The sequence below is a fragment of the Triturus cristatus genome, chromosome 4_1 (genome assembly GCF_964204655.1).
Source record: "Triturus cristatus chromosome 4_1, aTriCri1.1, whole genome shotgun sequence".
NCBI lineage: Eukaryota > Metazoa > Chordata > Amphibia > Caudata > Salamandridae > Triturus > Triturus cristatus.
Genome location: NC_140585.1, coordinates 926,260,289 through 926,281,760, shown reverse-complemented (window position 1 = coordinate 926,281,760; position 21,472 = coordinate 926,260,289).

The following is a 21,472-nucleotide window of genomic DNA, read 5'->3' as shown; positions in this document are numbered from 1 at the left end:
TCTCCTTCACTGGTTTGATTCCGCCCACCCATGTCCCCCTGGTTTAGTAGCAGCTGCTGCCTAATGAGGGTGGTGGGGTGGTGAGGAGTGTAGGGGGGAATTAAAGCACTTACCTGGGTGCCGGCAGCCGCCACCACCTTTCCTCCGTCCTCTTTTCCGGCAGCAGAAAGCACACAGCCTCCCAGAATCCCCTAGCAAATGTCAACGCTGCATTACAGCAACGTTGTGATTGGTCTGAGAGGGACTGGGAGGCTGTGCATGTTCTCCACCCAGGCTGTGCAATACAGCCTGGTGGAGAACATGCTAACTGCGCACCACTGTTTGGCAGGCCCAAGAAGGCCGGCCAAACTGTCATGCAAACTTAAAAATTGCCTACCACTCCTCCCCCAGCTCTGACAACCCAGCCCCACCCTGCGCCCCAACCAACAGAGCAAGTACTGTAAAATAAAATGCTAATAACGTTGCGTTATTATCATTTTATTTTTCCCATTTTGAACTGATCGTTGAGCAGTGGCGACGCTTCTCCACCTTAGCGGAGGAGCCACCGCTGCCCTGGTGGCTTCCCCTCTCCCACACCCCTTGTTGCTTCTGACCGTCACCCGTGACTCCCCGTCTTGTATACCTTTGCCTCCCCATCTTGCTTCCCCCACCCTCTTTAAAAAGAAAAGTACACTTTAGCAAATTGTTTTCTTTTTTGTTGCCGATCCAACTTGGATCGGTAATTAAAAAGAAAAACAACAGCTGTGTATGCGCATAGATGAGTGATGCACACGCCTACAAAATGACAGGGAGTGCCGCTTTAAAAGCTTTGTGTTTTTTACATTCTCTAGCTATGCGGCACACCATCAGGCTGCTGCATGGCTAAAACCACAGGCAAAGCCAATAGTTCCTAAAGGTGTAACCTTTTGGCTTTTGCCATTGCTAATTGCCTGGCAACTGATAGCTCATCAATAGTATGTCCTGGCGCTGTGCCTTATTACACCTTGTGTGCTGCTGCTCCTCCATCTTAGATCCCCATGTACTTTAATGCTGGCTGCTCGCATGCACTGCCTCACAGCTCATGTTCTCACTGTACAGGGCATCCATGTTCTCACTGTACAAGGCATCCTGCCTGGACAACAGAGGGTGTCCTTACTGGACTTCTGAGCTCATTCCAGTCCTCTACTGCCCTCGAAGTTGATGGGAGATTGTCAAGTAGGCACAGGGTTTCAACAGTAAGCGAGGTGTGTGGATGCAGAGTTTGGTTCAGCATACATGTCTGATAATGCCGGCTACACCCTTTAGTAAGTGGTAAATAAGGATACTATACCAGATTACTCTATGTCATCAGGTATACCATTATCCATTTCGAGGCATACTTTTGAAAATTTGCTGAATTCTCTGAATTATATTTCTGGTTCACAGAAACAGGACTAATATATAAAAAACGATCAGAAAGAGGAAAGGGCAGGAATGAATTGCTGTGTCACTGATGGCAGTGTTTAATTTCTAAAAAAATAAGCAGGGCCACTGGACTGATGCTATTGTGCTTCAGCTGTTTTTTGCATAATTATGGATTTTCCGCATTTGCCACACAATCCATCATTTGCTGCATAATCTGCAGATTTTAACAAAAAAATGTTTCTAGTTCAAATGGTTCAAAAGTTGCTAAAAAGGCTATGCTACATATTGCCCAACAATGCAAGGTCCTTTTCAAGTTTTGATTGGTCACTTTTCTGTTGTTTACTTCTATATGTAGGTGTTACTAGTACCATTCAGGTGCAAACTATGCCCAGACAATGTTAACAAATGTAAAATTATAAAATATTGAAATAATACTATCACAAAACGAGCTGCATTGTGTTGCATAATTTACCTTTTCTTGCGACATAATTTAGTCGACCATGCCACATAATTTGGCCTTTCCCTGCTGCATAATTCCAGTGGTCTTAAAAATAAGTGTCAGGGCCCAAAGTTTTCTCTAGATGCCTACGGCAGTGCTATAGAAGGTCGGGGTGCTGAATACCAGGTCAAGCATACTCTTGATTTCACTTGATGCATCTTTATTCGACTTGCAGACACTCCCTGCTTCTTTATCACACTTTTGCAGGTTCTTTTTTTGTCCCTGCTTTCCTCCTTTGTAACAGTTTTTCCTTTTGTCTCTTCTTTTTTCCCTCCTTTTTTATTCTACTCTCTCTGGCTCTGGATCGAAGTCTCTTCAGGAATAATAAGTGCTGGTCCCCAAAAATGAGAGCCGGTGAGCCCCACTTTCAACCACCGGCTCAAATTAAGCATTGATTGATGGTAGTGAGTCTTTTTGTAACCTTAGTGAATAGGAACATTTTGAGGGGTATCTGTAATGTGTTGGAACTGTGAAATATGTAACTCAACAACTACAGCTTATTTTGTTCAGGAAAACGGCACTGGACAGAATTACAGCATGCCAGCAATCTTCGATGCAGCAGAAAGACTAATAAACAATTACGCATTGTCGAACCTACAACCAGAACTGCTGGATGGAATTACACCAAATTTAACAGAAAGTTAGATGTTGTTAGACAGATTGTGATATTTCATGCAAATCCATTCAGTAGTTTTTGTGAAATTGAATCCGAGGATATTTTGTGGTGGCTTTTGTGGTGATCGTGGTGAAATCGTGACGTGTTCGAGGTAAATTGCAAAAAGTGCGTACCAGCTGGGATGCTCTGATTGCCTGGATGCAACCTGAATAGAAAGTTGCAGCGGTTTCATGATGATCGTGGTTAAATCGTGACATGTTCAAGGTAAATTGTGAAAGCGCGCCAGCGGGAATGCTGTGATTAGCTGGACACAATGTGAACAGAAAGTTGTAGCTGACATTTTATCAATCGGGAACGATTCCTGGCGCTGAACATTTCTGTGAAAGCTAACATAAGGGGTCAGGGTGGATTTACTCTGACCCCATGCTTGAGAAATGGGGGTGTTAGTAACACAAGTTATGTGCCCGAAATAGATTTTTTAATGGCATGTAATATTCGCGACAATGATGCGACCACCAGCACGTCCTCCATGTACCATCGTGGGGACGTCGCGAGTATCGCGGTGATGTTGCAAATATTGGTGAAAACATAAAAATATATATTTGTGCACACTTGCCAATCACAGTCACAGACTTATGTATGCACTGACTCACACACTAATACACACATTCACATACCCACTCAGACACTAATGCACCCACTCACAGATTCACTCAGAGACCCATGTGTGTACTCACATAGATTTTCAGAGGCTCATGCACCCTCTCGGAGATGCACTGAAAGACTCATGCACTCACTCACAGACCCACTCAGACACTGATTCATCCACTCATACACCCACTGAGAGATTATGCTTCCACTCACACACCCACTGAGAGATTGATGCACCAACTCACAGACCCACTGAGAGACTCTGGCTACCAGTCAGAGACCCACTCAGACTCTCAAGCACCAACTCACAGGCCCACTGAGAGACTTTTGCTTCCACTGAAACACCTAGTGATAGATAGACCTCCTCAGACCCTTATGCACCCACGCATAGATCCAGTCACAGAGTCATGTACCTATTCATATACCCACCAAGAGACTCATACACCCACTCATATGCTTATGCACCCACTCACAGACCCACTGAGAGTCTTATGTTTCCACTGACACACTTACTGAGAGATTGATGAACCCACTCACAGAGATTCATGCACCCGGGTACAGACCCAGTCAAAGACTGATGCACTCACTCACAAGCCCACTCAGACACTTATTCTTCCACTCACACACCCACTGATAGACAGACCCACTGAGACACTTAGGCACCCACTCACTGATTCACTGACAGAATTATGCTTCCACTCACACACCCACTGAGATTGATGCACCCTCTCACAGACCCACTCAAAGGCTCTTGTACCCAGTCACAGACCCACTCAAACACTCACACACTGACTCACAGAACAAACGAGAGACTTTTGCTTCCACTGAAACACCCAGTAATAGACAGACTCATACATGTTCTCACAGACCCACTCAAATGCTTACGCTCCCACTCACAGACCCACTGAGAAACGTATGCTTCCACTGACACACTCACTGAGAAATGGAATCATTAATACACACTGTTATAGGGTTATTGAGAGACTGATAAATGTTTTTATAGTCTCATGTAGATGGTGATTTAGCTAGGGTGATAGTTAGAATGAATTATGTAGTTATCATTTTTGAGTGTGGTGGGGGCTTGAATTCCTGCTTTTGCTTTGCATTTTCGCAACAGTTTCGTGATTGTCACAGTTACCGACTTTATTGTGACTCCCGGCATCACCCCAAAAACGGAACATAGGTTTGAGAGATGGTTTTTAAGGAAACGCGCTAGAAAAACATGACTTTGGAGAATACAGTAATAAGACCCTAGTGTGTAAAATACTGCAATGTGTGTGCATATATGTGTTTTACACTTTATGGAAATGGCACGATTCTTGTGATGCCCTGAATAACTGCAAAATCAGAAAATTGGTTTCTAAGATGGTTTTTAATGAAACTTAGTACAAAAACATGAGTTTAAACATGATTTTTTAAAGAAGCTTGTAAGTAGTAATAGATGTAGTGCAATGTTTAGAATGGATTTTTTTAGTTATTATTTTTGGACGTGCTGGTGGCTGTTGAATGTCTGCTTAAAATGTGAGATTTCCCAACTTATTCTTAAGCATCGCGACGTCATCGCAAATTTCAAAAATCCTAAAAAAAACATTTATCAAGAAAATGAAAACAATTTTGGGCTCTTGGGTGGCTCTGACAAGAGGTTTTGTGTTGAGAGTGTGTATAAAATAGCTACAGATAAGACCGTATGCAGAGTTTCAGGTTGCTTAGAAACACCCTGTTTCCTTCACTTGTAAAGTGAACTTCATCACCTCTATAGATTCCATGCATGTTAAAAGGCAGGTTGTTGTTGTAGAGAGAGCCCATGTTATGGTCTCTCAGGAAAGCAGAAACAGTTTTATTAGCATGTTTCCTGGCTTTATCAATCTGTGGACAGAATTTATTAGACCACTTCCATTTCTGTCTTTGGCATATGTTAAAGTACACCAAGACAGTATGAGGGAAAAGCATCATAAGTTCGGCAAACATATCCTTCAGTAGGATTTCCAGTCCTACTCCAGTTAATGTGCCTAGGTCATTGCCACAAAAAGTGCACAGTCGTGAGGTCAGGGGCTGGTGACCCCACAGTGCTTTTAACAAATGTATGACGATACCACGCAAACATTTACAACACAGTTTTTACATCTTAACATCCATTACAACGCATGATGTTACATCGCATGCCATCACAAAGCATTTTTAGAAATTACATTTACAACGCATTCCATTACAACGCATACCATTACAACTCATACCATTACAACACATATTACTTTTAGGGCAACAGTAGGGTAAGTGTTGGATAGTGTAGGGGTAAAAATTACTATTCCGACTCCAGTGAGTACCACAGTAGTGTAAGTGTTGGATAGTGTAGGGGGAAAAATTACTATTCCCACTCCAGTGAGTACAACAGTAGGGTAAGTGTTGGATAGTGTAGGGGTAAAAATGACTATTTCCAGTCTAGTGAGTGCAAAAGTAGGGTAAGTGTTGGATAGGGGAGGGGTAAAAATTACTATTCCCCATTACTTACCTTATATTGCGTTGTAATGGCATGCGTTGTAGTGACATGCGTTGTAATGAAATGCATTGTAGTGACATGCGATGTAATAGCTGCATTGTAATGGCATGTGATGTAAAGGATGTTGCGTTGTAATGACTGCGTTGTAAAGGTAGTGTGATGTAATGACTGCGTTATAAAGGTTGTTTCCCGCTTTTAACTTAAGGTATTAATTGATGAACCTTTAATCCTCTCTGTCCAATCCAAGTAATGTTCACATTAGCCAATCCTAAGTCCCTGTTAATACTTCTCTTTCTTGCAGCCTCAGCAGCCCAATACACATAGCTGTGGTAACAATCCGCACTCTAAGCATGTTGAAGTGAAGGAGCAAAAGCAATCAGGTGAAGGCTGGAGCTGAATGAGTTAGTTTTTCAAATAAAAAGCATTTAAAATGGAGGTCTTTCTTAAAACAAATAGACATATATTTCATTGGATGCTGTTAACATGCAAGTGAATAAAATTAGATAGTGTGTTGGATGCAATAGCCAGAAGTCCTATTATTGGCTGTTGTTTAAAAAAAGAATGAAAAACTGAGATGGATCTGCTTTTGAATCTGGTGAGTAAACCACACCGACTGCCCCTCATTTGGAAGTAGCATGTTCCTTCTAGATTGTGCTGTTAACTTGTGACCTACTGGTTCCACTGGGTTGCTAGGTACACTGAGCTACAAGGGTATTGGGGTGAAGGATGTTAAAGATAGAACATCTTTTAAAAAACTTGAGGAGTTATGATACAATTTAAGTAATAGTAAACCTTAATTTCCCAATCAGGACTATGTAATAAACATTTCAGCAGTATTTAAATTAAAACAAATGAAGCTAAATATCGGTTTGGAATCCCATTTGCTTTCGCGAATACTCCGTGATGATCACAAAAATATCGTTAACATGCAGAGACAAGAACCTCGTTTTGAAAGAGAGGGAAAGGGTTAACAGATGGTAACTATTCACATGTAGATATACAGCAGTCTAAAATGAAAGACATGATTTCATTTGCTGCCTTTCTCATGATCATAGAATGGAAAGTTGAAGAGGTTGCCATTTTATAGTTGCTTTCTATGAGAGTGGCATACCATTCTTGTGCTTGGTTTTTACAATTTCTAACAGTGTCAAAACTATCCAGAAAGAGCTAAAAAAAAAAATACAATCTACAAACTCAATTCACTGGTATGTACATAAATGTTTAAATATTTGTAAAAAATTACATTAGAAATGAAGATGTGTACGTGAGTTTGATAAAAAAAAAGAGTATCACAGTGATGTAAAAAAATCTACCAGATGAACTGTATCTGGCAGAGGGTATGTGCTTAAGATGTTAGTGCTGTTGAAAGTTTCCACGTGCGATGCCTTAAAAAATAATGTTTGAATTTCTAATCATCATGTGCAGAACAGACAGATCTATATATTATTTGCATTCTGGGAACTGTTGTACTTTTAGTCACATTATTATCATTGTTTTAACATTATTAAACAGGAGTAGTGTAGTTATAAATAAAACATAAGAAAATGTGCTTCGCCTGTATATGAATTATAAAGTAGTAATACTTGTTAGGTATGTATTTGGAAGTGTTTGTCAATGTGGTTTTTATCTTATATGACCAGTTTGCATACGTTTAGATGTTGAGATATGGTTTTTCTGGTTGCAGATAGTTATATGTACAATGAGACTTGAGTTTACTTAAAGATGTAGAGAACTATACATTTTTTGAAAGATGGCCTGGAGGTGTATATCAAAATCACATATATGTTTACAGGATGATCTATGTTCTTTAAGGCTGTAGAAAATGTCATGTGTATGGTGAGGTTGGTGCATTTCTTTAAACATGCCCTGTTTAAAATTTAGGAAGTTAATACTACAGAATATCTCTTGAGAGTTCTTGTGCTAGCTTCACTTGGTGTGTAACTTTTCTTTGAGAAATACATAATATATGTTTTAAAGGCACTAGAAATATTGGAGAAATAATGTAGGTTTGCCATTAAGAAAAGGATTTGTGCTTTGAAAAATTGAGAATTGTTGTTTTCAGTTTTAGAAACTTACTGATGCATGTGCACACTGAGGCATTAGTGCAATGTATGCTCCTAAAGAGCCATGTATCCTATTGTATATCAAGTGTGATGTCTAGACTTCACTCACACATAGCTCAGTAGAAAAGAATAGAAATACTAAAAACGGTAGCTTCATACTGATAGGAGGGCTTAAACAATCAGTCACAGGTATAGTCACAACTGTTATGTATCTAACAGCAATGGATGTACTTTCACAGTAAGCCAGGCACTAAGCAGACACTCATCCAATCTCTCAGCCACTACTAAGGCATTCATCAAATCACTCATGCACTGTCTATGCACTTATTCAATTACCCAGGCACTATAAATGCATTCTTGCAATCATGCAAGCATGAATTATGTAGTCATTCAACTATGCAGGTACTACCCATGCATTCATCCAATCACCCAGGCACCGACCATTCACTTATACAATCACCAAGGCTGTAGTTGTGCAGTCATTCAAACACCCAAGCACAAACCATGCACTCATCCAAACACCCACTTACAACCTATGCACTCATTGAAATACTGAGGAACTACCCATCCAATTATGCAGGCAGTACCATTGCAGTGTACCTATCATCTACCCAGTACCTAGAGACTCATACAATTATTTAGGCAATACTGTGGCACTAATACAATCAATCACCCCAGTAGTACACTTGCTTTCATGCAATCAATTACACTTTAAGAATGGACTCATGCAGTCATTCAGACACTAGTCATTCACTCATCTAATCAGCCAGGCACTACTGATGCACTCATTCAATTATCCAGGCACTACCGAGGTACTTATCTAAACACCCAGGCACTACCTGTTCACTCAACCAAAAATACATAGGCAGCAGCCATGTACTCATCCAATCACTGAACACTACTCATGTCCTAATCTGATCTGCTAGGTGCTATGTATGCAATTTGACAATCATGTACACACTATCCATGTACTCTATAAATCACCTATATACTATGCATGCACTTCTGAAATCATCCAAGCACTAGAGTTGTACTCATTTAATCATCCATCCACTATCTATGCATGTATTGAATTATTGAGGCATTAGTCATGCACTTATCTAATCATTCAGGCGCTACTCATTCACTCATCCAAACACCCAGATAGTAGGAATATGCTTATACAAAAAGGAAGGCAGTAATTATGCAGATATGGAACGGCCCATGAAGTTCCCACATACTCAGGGAATCATCCAGGCACTATCTATGCACTCATTCAATCATCCAGTGAGTATTGATGTATTCAACCAGAAAACACATGTATTTACAAGTTATAGTGAGGAATTTGTAGCCTTTTAGAACTATCTGGAAAATTATATATGCAACCTGTCACATAATCTATGCATGTACTCGGAAGAATTAGTGAGCTATATGCTCTGATAGATATTATTTTGCAGATTTTTATATGCATCTTTTCCCAATGTATAAATGTGCTACATTTAAGTAGAAAAGTATTGAGATTCTACTTACCCCAGTGGCACAGTGGCACAGTGGCAGAGAGGCACACAAAAAGCTCTTATGTTGTGTTTTGGGATTTACAGTGTTGAGACACTGTATGTACTTCTACACTTTGGTTGATGTTCATTTTAAAATTTACTACAGAAGGTATAAACTGGTCTTTCACCATGTATAAGTGAGAACTGGGATATAGTGCAGCTGTGTTGTAGGAGAGGGGGCTATAATGTTAAAAGGCAATTAATAAATAACGTTTTGTGTTTTGCTTTGGGTTTTGTATAGAAGTGCATGTAGTTATATAGCTAGGTTCATCTGTAGATTTGAAACTGCAACATAAAATAAAAACTGTTTTTGTATTATGTGTAAGTCATTAGTAAAGTAGTTGGTACATTGGCTAGAGTAAAAATTAAAATATACTTTTTTTTTCCCAGAACAATATATACATAACTACAGATAGAATGCCTACAAACGTTCGGAAGAGAAAGCAACAGAAGCAACTATAGTATCTCTGCAGAACTGTGACACAAAATGGGAAAAATTCAGAAAAAGTGGTGAAAGAAAAAAGAGCCACTGTTAAGAAGACAAAGTAATTTCTTAAAAATATATCTAGACACCTGCAAAGATTTGAAAATAATGTAAATGAAACCCAAACTATGAGACACAATAAGAGTGAACAAAACCTATATTAGAAGAACCGGAAAGAATGTAACAAAGATGGACACACCTTAACCAGGAAACAGAAGCAGTTTAAGGAAATCAAAGCCGAGATGTTACGGAGTAGAGTGGTTGCAAATGTATTGAGAAATATGAAGAACTATAGAAGAAGGAGAGAGGCACTGAAACAGAAAGAATAAGTTGAGGTAGTGGTTGGTAAGGCCTTTGCTTTGAAGAGGAAGCTTTTCATTTTGATTATAAATAGAATAAAGACTCTTGATAAAATAATGTTGTACATAAGAAGACAAAACCAGAAGAAAAGATTAGTCAAAAGAAATAACTTTTGTACAGTTTTTAGTGGAGAATGGATAGATACTTCTACTACAGAGCCTTTCTTTAGTGAAAAAAGCAATTTGCAGGATAAACATTAGTTCATGCTATTGATGAAAGAGGACAATGTTATGAAATGAAGAATGGCACACCTTTAGTGGAAGAGGTGATGGTGTCTAGAAAAGTAGAACAAGTTATTGCAGAAGAGGTACAGGGAAGGCGTAGTCAGGTCCTGTATGGTATTGTAGTAGTGTCTGTAGTATTTGACAGCAATCCATTGATATGCTAAGAACCTTTATACATATCTTTCCAAGGTGAAGTTTAAAACACAAAATAAGTACTTTACAAGGATTGGATCCTTGCAAGGTTAGAAAGAATACAAATTTGGAGGGACGCTCAGTACCTTGTTTATCAAAGATAGTGTGGCAAAGCACCTTTAATAATTTTTTAAGATGTCAGCTATACTCCTCTCAACAATACGAAGTTTAGTTAGGAGGCTGTGCTACGTGAAAATTCCTGCTTTATGTTTAGGAGAAATGAATAGAACACTTTTGAATGGTAATGTGGCAGAGGTAGAAAAGGTTTGTGATGATGTGCAGTTTCATTTCTTTTGTCCAGAACAGGACGCTACGGAAAATGAAGAGTTGGTAACAGGAGGAGTTGCAGAACAGGACATAGGTATTATAGTTGATAGCTTTGAAGAAGATAGTACAAAATGTAACACAGTAAAGATGTATATGTTGTCGACACAAGAAAATAATGGTAACTTGCAAAAGTTTACTGCGTATTTATTTGTAGAGGAACGCTTTGTCTTGTCCACACAGTAAGTTATATGTAAATACTGTTTTAAAAAAAAAAAAATTATTTGCCTTTTACATATTATTCAGCCATTCCGCTGATTGCGGTACAATTAAATGCAAAACATTCTCATAGTCGGTGTATCTCATTATATACGTTATATTTTGCTATCTTTATGAGTCCGAGTTCCATGTGTTTCAGCTTTGCCCGGTGTAGAGTCAACGATGTGGGCTGTAGGTTCCCCCCCAACAAAATAACTAACCCCTCCACCCCCTCCCACCACGCACTGCTGTCTCCCAATTGCCTCCCTTGAGCTCAGAGAGTCACCTCCCATGCGCCTTGCGTGTATGGTGGCGTTTCGCCAGTGCCTCATTTCCAGCTCCCTCCCTCTCCTGTGCAAAGATGTTATATGTCCCTATCTCACGGGATCTGTAGTGGTATCCCCACTAGGCATTGCCCCTGGGGGTGCTTCTGCTGTGGTGGTCTCTCAGGAGTGGAGGCCTCAGACGCCCGACCATCTCTCTCCAGGTCTTTCAGCAGCACCTCCCACGCCCTAGCACTTTCCAGTTTGCCTATCCCCCATTTTGCATTCCTAAGTAGGACCCTGCTCTCGCATCCAGCCCACTTCAGCAGCTCTCGCTTCCATCTATGTACTCTAGGGCCGTCTGGATTCTTCCAGCAGCTAGTGATTTCTCGCTTTGCGAGAATAAATTCCAGCTCTTGGAACCTGTCAGTGGTCCTAGTTTTGGCAGTGTGTGGGAGCAGGCTAAGCAGGACATGTGCTGGTGTGCATGGGATGGGCCTCTTCGTTATTCTAGCTGTCTCCCGAGTTATTTCCTGCCAGTATGACGTTAAACCATACAGCTCCATATTATGTGTACAAAGGTTGCCCCTTGTGTATTGCATCTCGGGCACCTGGCATCCTCCCTATCGAAGTATCGATTGATACGTTCTGTGGTCATGTATGCAGGATGGAGTATGTAAAAGCCAATCAGGCTGAAGCGGGCATTTCGGGATAGTTTGGTTGTCCGTTCTAATATGTTCTCCCAGTCCTTGTCTTCCAACGGTCTGTCAATGTCTTCCCCCCATTGGTTTCTCAACTGGTCAAGCGGCTGTATGGAGTCCCGTCATACAGCCCTGTTGAGGCAAGCGACAGCCTTTATAGTTCCCCCAGCCAGACTTATGTATTAACATGTGGCGTGGCGTGGTGGTTCCATTGTGCCTGCTCCCCAGTGACGTCTAATTGCCCCAGTAACTGCCCCGTAGAGTAGGAAATGCCATTGTGGTATGCCCCAGTCAGCGCTAAATTCCTCAAAATAGAGTAGTTCCCTGTCCCGGTAGAGGTCTCCCATCTTCGTGGCTCCAGCCTGTACCCAATCATCTATCCCCCACCATTGTCCCCCATGGGGAAGGGCCCCCAGCAGCGTCAATGCCATTTCTGGCGAGAATGGGCGTTTTGTTCTAGTTTTCTGCAAGCACCTACCCCAGCACCGTCGTATCACTCTATACTCATCACTGTGGATCTGCTGAGGCTTGGCAGTTCCCAAGAGGGTACGGAACACATTCAGCTTGTCCGGGGCAAAGGGTGGCACCCCCCCTGTCCGAGTCAATGCTCCCCGCCACCCACTGCGTGAATCTCTGCAGCTGCCCTGCCAGGTAGAATGTCTCCATATCAGCCACGGCGAGTCCTCCTTCCGATTCGAGGTCTTCTTAGTGTACCAAGGGCCACTCTCCTTTGGCCCACCCCCCCATATGAATGCTGACAGGCAGGAGTCAAGCTACCGAAACCATGCCGCTGATATCCACACCAGAAGGGTGGTGATGAAGCACAGCCACCTGGGGAGAGCCACCATTTTAAGTAGGGAGATGCGGCCCATCGCTGAGAGGGGAAGCTTTCCCCAGAATGCCATGTTGTCATTAAGCGAGAATAATGCCCTCCCTATATTCCCTTTCCTCACATCTTCTATGGCATGGAAGATACGCACTCCCAGATAGCTGAAGCATCAGGTCTCCCATCGCAGGTCACCAAGGTTCTCGGACGGCGGCATATCTGCTACCAGAGGGAATAATCTGGACTTCTGTCAGTATACCCGAAGGCTTGACAGAGCACCTAACCTGTCCATCATAGTCTTTGCCCCTGGCAGGTCCTCCCCCGCATGTTGTAAGAATAGCAACAGGTCATCCGCATATAACGCTATGTGGTGCCTCTGTTCCCCCAGCTGGAGCCCGTGGTAAATCCTGTCAGACCTCCCCACGCACGCTAGTGGTTCCACCGCCAGGGCGAAAAGTAGTTGGGAGAGAGGACATCCCTGACACATACCCTTCTCCACTCTGTACTCTTCCGATATCAATCAATCAATCAATCATAACATTTGTAAAGCGCACTACTTACCCGTGAGGGTCTCATGGCGCTGGGCGGTGGGGGATGCTGCTACTGCTCGAAAAGCCAGGTCTTGAGGAGTCTTCTGAAGGTCAGTAGGTCTTGGGTCTGCCGTAGGTGGGTGGGGAGGGTGTTCCAGGTCTTGGCGGCGAGGTGGGAGAACGATCTGCCGCCGGAGGTCGCTCTTTGGATGCGGGGGGCTGTGGCGAGGGCGAGGTCGGCGGAGCGGAGCTGGCGGGTGAGGGTGTAGAAGCTGAGTCGTCTGTTGAGGTAAGCTGGTCCAGTGTTGTGGAGTGCCTTGTGTGCGTGGGTGAGGAGGTTATCCTCTTGTTGACGGGGAGCCAGTGCAGGTCTCTCAGGTGGGGTGTGATGTGGCTGCGGCGAGGGATGTCGAGGATCAGGCGTGCAGAGGTGTTCTGCATGCGTTGCAGCCGTCTCAGGAGTTTGGCCAAGGCTCCTGCGTAGAGGGCATTTCCGTAGTCCAGTCTGCTGCTGACGAGGGCCTGGGTGAACGTTCTTCTCGTTTCAGTGGGGATCCACTTGTAGATCCTGTGAAGCATGCGGAGGGTGTTGAAGAATGAGGAAGAGACGGCGTTGACCTGCTTAGTCATTGAGAGGGTGGAGTCAAGGATGACCCCTAGGTTGCGTGCGTGGTTGGTGGTTGTTGGGGCTGTTCCCAATGTGGTCGGCCACCAGGAGTCATCCCAGGCTGAGGGGGTGAATCCGAGGATGAGAACCTCCGTCTTGTCCGAGTTCAGCTTCAGTCGGCTGTTCCTCATCCATTCTGCGACGGCATTCATTCCTTCGTAGAGGTCGGTTTTGGTGGTGTGGGGGTCTTTTGTGAGGGAGAGGATCAGCTGGGTGTCGTCGGCATAGGAGATGATGTTGAGGTCGTGCAGTCGGGCGACATGGGCGAGTGGTGCCATGTAGATGTTGAACAGCGTTCGGCTGAGGGATGAGTCCTGGGGTACGCTGCAGATGATCTCAGTGGCTTCGGAGCAGAAGGGGGGAAGGAGGACGCTCTGTGTTCTGCCAGCGAGGAAGGAGGTGGTCCAGTCCAAGGCCTTCTCTTGGATCCCGGCGTCATGGAGGCGTGTTCGTAGTGTGCGGTGGCAGACCGTGTTGAAGGCGGCTGACAGGTCCAGAAGGATGAGGGCCGCTGTTTCTCCGTTGTCTAGCAGGGTCCTGATGTCATCGGTGGCGGCGATGAGGGCAGTTTCGGTGCTGTGGTTGCTGCGGAACCCTGATTGGGAAGGGTCCAGGATGCTGTTCTCCTCGAGGTAGCGGGTCAGTTGTTTGTTGACGGTCTTCTCAATGACCTTCACTGGGAACGGGAGCAGGCAGATGGGCCGGAAATTCTTGAGGTCCTTGGGGTCCGCCTTGGGTTTCTTGAGCAAGGCGTTGATCTCGGCATGTTTCCAGCTCTCCGGGAAGGTTGCTGTCTCGAGGGAGATGTTGATGACTTTCCGGAGATTGGGTGCGATGGCTGTGCTGGCTTTGTTGAAGATGTGGTGTGGGTATGGGTCTGACGGAGATCCGGAGTGGATGGTGTTCATGGTCTTGATGGTGTCGTCATCGGTGATGTTGGTCCAGGCGAGCAGGCGGTTGGTGCGGATGGTGGTCGTGGGGGTGGAGGTCTCGGTGGTTGTCGGGGCAGGCGTGGCGTTGAAGCTGTCGTGGATGTCTGCAATCTTGCGGTGGAAGAAAGTGGCCAGCAAGTCGCACATGTTTTGCGAAGGTGGGACGTTGTTGGTGTTGGACCTGGGGTTGGAGAGTTCCTTCACGATGTTGAAGAGCTCTTTGCTGTTGTGTGCGTTGTTGTCTAGGCGGTCTTTGAAGGAGGCCCTTTTGGCAGATCTGATGAGGTGATGGTGTCTGCAGGTGGCATTCTTGTGGGCTGCGTAGCTGTCTGGTGTTTGTTCACGGAGCCAGTTCTTCTCCAGTTTTTGGCAGGTTCGCTTGGAGGCCTGGAGGTCTGCAGTGAACCAGCTGGCTTTCTTGTGGGTGTGACTGTTGGAGGGTCTCTTGAATGAGGCAAGGGTGTTGGCGCAGTCGTCGGTCCATATTGTGCACCCCGTACGGACCTTTGCCACCAGATCTGCATATAGCAACCGCACCCAACTCAGGAACCCCGGTCCAAGACCCATTTTGGTTAAGACGGCATAGAGGAACCCCCACTCGAGGCTATCAAATGTCAATGGCGAATACTGCCCCCGCTCGGTCGTCCGTCGCCCGAGCTCGATAATGGACAACAGGCGGCGTATATTCAGAGTCGTGTTCCTGCGGGGAATAAAACCTGGCTGGTCTCTGTGCACCAGGGATGACATATATGGGAGCAACCGTGTTGCCAGTAGTTTACTCAAAATATTAAAGTCCAGATTCAGCATTGACAGGGGTCTATATGCCATACACTCTAGGGGGGACTTGTCGGGCTTCAGCAGCGGTATTACCACTGCCTCTCTGGTGGTGCCTGGCAAGTGACCCCTCTCCCCTGCCTCCGCATACTTTTCCGCTACTTTGGGGCTAATTCGTCTCTGTATGCGGCATAGAATTCCTTGGGGTTTTCCCTCATGGCAGTTTCTTAATGGCCACCTTGATTTTGCGTTTGGATATCCCCGCACCTAATTGGTCCGTGTCCTCCTCTACCAGGGTATGTAGAGGAAGGTCCGCCAAGTATTCCTCAATTTCCCTTTCCCCCCGGGTCCAGAGCTCCTGTAGAGCTGTTGGTAGTAGCAGCGGACCCTCTTGTTGATGGCGTCCTGTCTGTATGGGGAGTGCCCGTCTGAGTCCGCAAGCTCTATGATTGTGTTCCCTCTGTGGGTGGGGTTACCCAGCCACACCAGCAAGTTGCCCGCCCTGTCGGTGTAGGCTTGAAAGTCAATGCACCGTAATCGTTCCTCTTGCACAGCCACCTTTTCCTTCACTTCTAGCAACTCCTGGCAGAGTTCGGGATGGGTCGGGCGTTGAAGCTCCACCTCCCTCAGTGCCCGGTCAGCCCATTTCACATCTGTAAGTAGTGTGCGTAGCACCCCGATCGATAGTGCCATGCATCGCCCCCTGATTACAGCTTTAAAGGCCTCCCATTCTGTCACCCTGGAGTCTGTGGATTGAGCATTGTCAGTGAAATATGTAGGGATATGGCCCCTGATCTTGTGTAAAAACACTGGGTCCTCTAGGGCCTTGGGCTTAAGGCGCCACATGGGGATGGGTTGCTGTTGGGATCCCCAATGTAGTCGTGTCATTATCGGGTTATGGTCCGACACCATTCGAGCCAGGTATTCCGTGCCGTGATTGGGCCTCATAGCGCCCGTTCCGGGCCCTTCCTGAACCCATATCAGCTGCTAATCTTGGCACCTCACCCCCCTAGCTCAAGTGCCCAGCAAATACTTGCCTGTCGAGTGGCGTTTAAATCAAGTCTTCTGCCCTTCCAGGAGTCACGTCTGGCAGAGTCTGACTGGCATCCCCCACAGTGCTCGAGCTGGTGTCAGAGTCTGAGTCTCTCTGTTCCTCTCCTGAGAGGGAAGAGGTGCCACATGGGCCTGTTGTGCTTAGGGATGTTATTGCCACGACTGCACTCTCTCTGTCTCGGCGAACCTCCTCCATCGTTCGGTGGCACATGGGTTTCCCCCAGGTCCAGGGGATCTCGTGAGATCCTTCTCTGGCTGGCCTCTGCTTTCATGTCTCCAGTCTCACGATCCCTGCTCCTCCATCCAGTCCCACACGTCTTGAGGTGTGCTGAAGAACTTGGTCTCTCTATCGTGTGCAATCCGGAGTTTAGCTGGGAACACCATGGAGTATGACACCCCCATTTGTCGCAGTTTCTGTTTGGCCGTGATGAAGGACGCTCGCTGTCTTTGCATGTCCCGGGAGAAGTCCGAGAAGATCCTGACAGTGGAGTTGTCAATTTTGAGTTGGCCTTTAAGTCGTGCTTGGCTCAGCACGTGGTCCCTGTCTTTGTAAAAAAGGAGGCGAGACACCACTGGTCTCGGTGGTCTCCCAGGCGTGAATGCCCAGGCAGGGACTCTGTGTGCCAGTTTCAGAGCGATATATGCCGATAGACCCACCTCTGCCACCCCCGTGCGGATCTAGTTCTCGAGGTAGGCCACCAAGTTGTTCCCTTCGACTTTTTTGGGAAGCCCAGTAATTCCCATATTATTGCGCCTTGACCGATTTTCGGCGTCCTCGGCACGTTGTTCCAGTACATGGACCCTTTTTTTCGATGTCTGTGATTTTGTGGGTGAACGGGGACACTTGTGGTTTCAGGTCTCTGACATCACCTTCCACTATCGTGACTCGGTCCACCAATTTACGGTGGTCTGCTCTTAAGAGGCCCAGGTCCTCTCGGAGCGTGTCAATTTTGGATTCTACAACTAGCCACGACATTTCTATGGCCTGTAGAATGTCATGTAACAAAAGGTCATTGTGGTGCGCATTGTTGTCACCTCTGGTCCCCGTGCATGCTTGTGACTCCCCCGTATCCTCTCCTACTCTCCCCATGGTGGGTTCGGTCTGGGAGGAGGCTGGTTGTGAAGGTGTCAATTGGCCCCAATGTCGGTGATGTGAAGAGCCCTCATGGACAGTTGGAGCAGAGCTCTCGGCATGCGGGTCCCCACCGCCAGCCGCAGCAGCAGCGAAGACACCACAGGTGGTGCTGGCAATGATGCGATCCAACGTGGTGTCCGAAATGGTGGGCACGTATACTCCTCCCCACAAGCAGGCGGAATCTTGGCCGGCCCACGGTTGCGCAGCCGGGCAAAACTTCATTGTCGGGCAGGTGAGCAGCTCTGCCCTGCGGTTCTTTTGGTGCCACCCACAGCCCCCAGACTGAGGCACCACCGGTGAGAGTGTATTGCAGACCACAACAAAGAGGCGAGGCTCCGTCCCGGTGGTGTCTGCAGTGAAGTGCCGAGTTTTTTGCGTTGATCAGATCCGGTCAAGGCAGAGCCACGCTACAGGCAGGCTTCAGGGGCAATAACAAAAGAAGCCGGTGCCTAGCCGTCTATTTCCCCAGATGAGCGGCAGTCCCCGCTTGCAGCAATGAGGGTCACCTGTGAGGCGATGGTCCACAGCACACTCAGCTTGAAGTCCCTGATGTAGTCTACGGGGAAGAGGCGGAGCGGTATGTTAGCAGGTGCGGCCCGGTCTCCGGGGGCCACCTCTGCAGTCCCGGGCAACCCCCTCTCACCGGTCAGTCACTCCACTCTTGCGGCGGGAGACAGAATCTCTTGAGAGGTGTTGCAGCCTGCTTTCGCCGGGGCCTCGCAGCAGGACTGGGTTCCCGCGCCCAGTCGGGGAGATCCACAAGGTGTTGTCCCGTGGTCTCCCGCAGCCGCGTCCGGGTCCGCCACCACCCGGCACCTGCAGCTGCTTTGTTGCTGCCTGGGCCCCCCTCCGCAACACCTCCTTACTTTCTTCTGTGCGGGGGCCCAGCTCTCCCCCATTGCGTGGCCGCAATCAGTGTTGCCAAGCGGTTGTTCTACCGGGCTCCTCACAGGGAACAATCCACCAGCGCCATTTTGTTGGACCGCGCTGCCTCTGTGCTATAGCATTTTCACCGGCGTCCCGCCAGTCTAGCTCTGCACTGGGCTCCTCAAAATATCGCCGTCAGCCTCCAGTCGATCCCCGGGAGCCTGGGCTCAGACCGCGGAAGCCATCTAGGCTAACCTTGCGGGTCCTCCGTCCGGCACGATTTAGCTGGGAAGACTTGCCTTTCCGCTCCAATCGTCAAACCCTGTCAATGCCCCCGACCTTCATAGGGTGGATGGATTTCATTGAGGTCTCCCCTATAGCGGGAAGGATGGGCTTACATGGGGGATCACCCACAGGAGCTGAGGTTCCAGCTCCCTGCTCCATCGGCGTCTGGCCATGACCCAGTTATATGTAAGTACTGTTACAATAAATTAGAGGATAATAAAATGCCAGCTAGAGCTTTGCAGAACAAGTCAATACTGGTTTCTATTCCAGAACAACATCCAAATTTTAAATGTTTATTAGTTTATTAGCCTGAGGCGAAGCTGTGTTTACCGCTCGCCAGGTCGGTGACTCATTGCTATCGTGTATTTTTAAGCTGTTTTTAGACTGTGATTATCTCTGTTGTTTTTAATATACTCGCTGCTTTGCACTTTATCATTGGCCTTCTGCCGACTCTCCATTCACTACTGCTGCTCATTGGGGGTATAATTGTCGGGGTACCGCCATCTTGGCGGTTAGCGGTCTAGTTTCTCACTGTCACACCTATAAATCATCACGCTGATGCGACCGTGCAGCGGACGCGCGCAGCGGGCGCGACGCTGGCGCACCGAAGGCGCACCAAAGGCAAGCCCGTCTGCGCCCGTCCGCGCTCGGCCCGGTCTCAGGGCATCTTCCCCTTGTCCGTTCTTTTCCTATTCTTTCACATATTCAAGGGAGCAGCTCCTAGGATGGGCACATGAGCGTGCGAGGACACATTGCCCTAGAATTATCCCTCATTTGATGAAGGAGGCACAGGATGTATATTGTCCCGAGTGTTCCTTTTCCTTGCCCAGTATCTCTGAAAATCGCAGCTCCCTTTGTGATAACACAAAGACCATCCGAATCGCTCTGCCACCCATGAAATGTTTTCTGCTAAACGCCAGGTCGCTAATCAAGCACAGCGTGGAATGCGCGTTCTTCATGGAAGAAAACAATATTAAATTAGGCTTTATAACTGAATCTTGGTCCCATGAAGCTTCAGGGCCTGACGTGTTTAAAGCTACCCCTTCCTGGTTTTCTGTGTTTTACTCAAAAGAGACTCTCTAAGAGAGGTGGTGGACTGGCAGTTCTTTATCATGATTCCCTTAGACCTAGTTTTACTAATGCCTCCAACCCGACCTGCGAAGCTTTGCTAATTAACATTCAAATTTCAAATCACGAGACCTTTAATTGCGTCCTCCTCTATCGTCCCCCTGGGCCCAGGGGTGCGTTTTTAGACTCTTTGGGTTCTTTTTTAGAGGAGGGACTATGTAATAAGAACTTTACTGTCATGGGTGACTTTAATTTTCACCTGGAAGATCTGAATGATCCCGACAACATTAAACTGCAGCAAATATTTAGTGGAGGCGAACTCAAACAGTTAGCAGAAGACTCTACTCACTCTGCAGGCCATACTCTGGATGGTATTTTCTCTAACTATCCCAACCTTGTTTATTCAAATTCCTTACCTCTCACCTGGACCGACCATGCAGCAGTTCTATTTGAACTCAAACAAACCCTGTCCAAAAACCACAAACCGTTGGACAGAGCCATTTTAAAAACTAGGTGCTGGAAAAACATTAAACACCTTGCTCTAAGTAATCTTTTGCAGGATTCACTACCTGCTCCTGTAAATTATAAAGATGAGGCAGCAGCTATATACACAGACTGGGTGGACCTGGCCTGTAGGAAATGAGTGCCAGATAAACTGTGCATACTAAGCGGGTACATCCTACAGCCCCCTGGTACTCTGAAAGTCTAAAAAAACAAAAGTTAGAGTGTAAAAAATTGGAACGAGCATGGAGGAGAGAGTACAGTGATATCAGCAGGGAGGCCCATAAGACAGCCCTGGCTAAATATAAAAAACTATTATTTGAAACAAAAAAGCTCTACTATGGGGAACAGATTAGAGGTGCTAGCTCCTCCTCTAAAGAGCTGTTTAGAACTATCTCCCAGTTAACTTCCTTCACTAGTCCTAAAACTGAAAGTAATATAGAACCCTGTGAATCCCCGGCCGCTTTTTTTCTACAAAAGGTCGAAAATATCTTTTCGTCCTTTACATTCACGCCTACACCTTTTAACCAGGCTGTGTTAACAGAGCGCCGAGAGTACAAAGGACCCCTCCTCACTCTTGACCATTTTATACCTTTAGATCAGCCTGGAGTTACTAAGCTCTTCTCTGAGATTCACTCCGGCTCTCCGCTGGACCCTTGCCCAGCCTCAGTTTTGAGGCTGGTCTCGGATATCATTGGGGAAGCCCTTACCCCACTGTTCGCTCCATTTTTAAACCCAGCTGCTTCCCTGCTCTATGGAAGACTGCTTCAGTTCTCCCACTATTAAAAAAACCTAATCTAGACTTAAAAGACCCGAGCAATTATAGGCCCATCTCTCGTCTTCC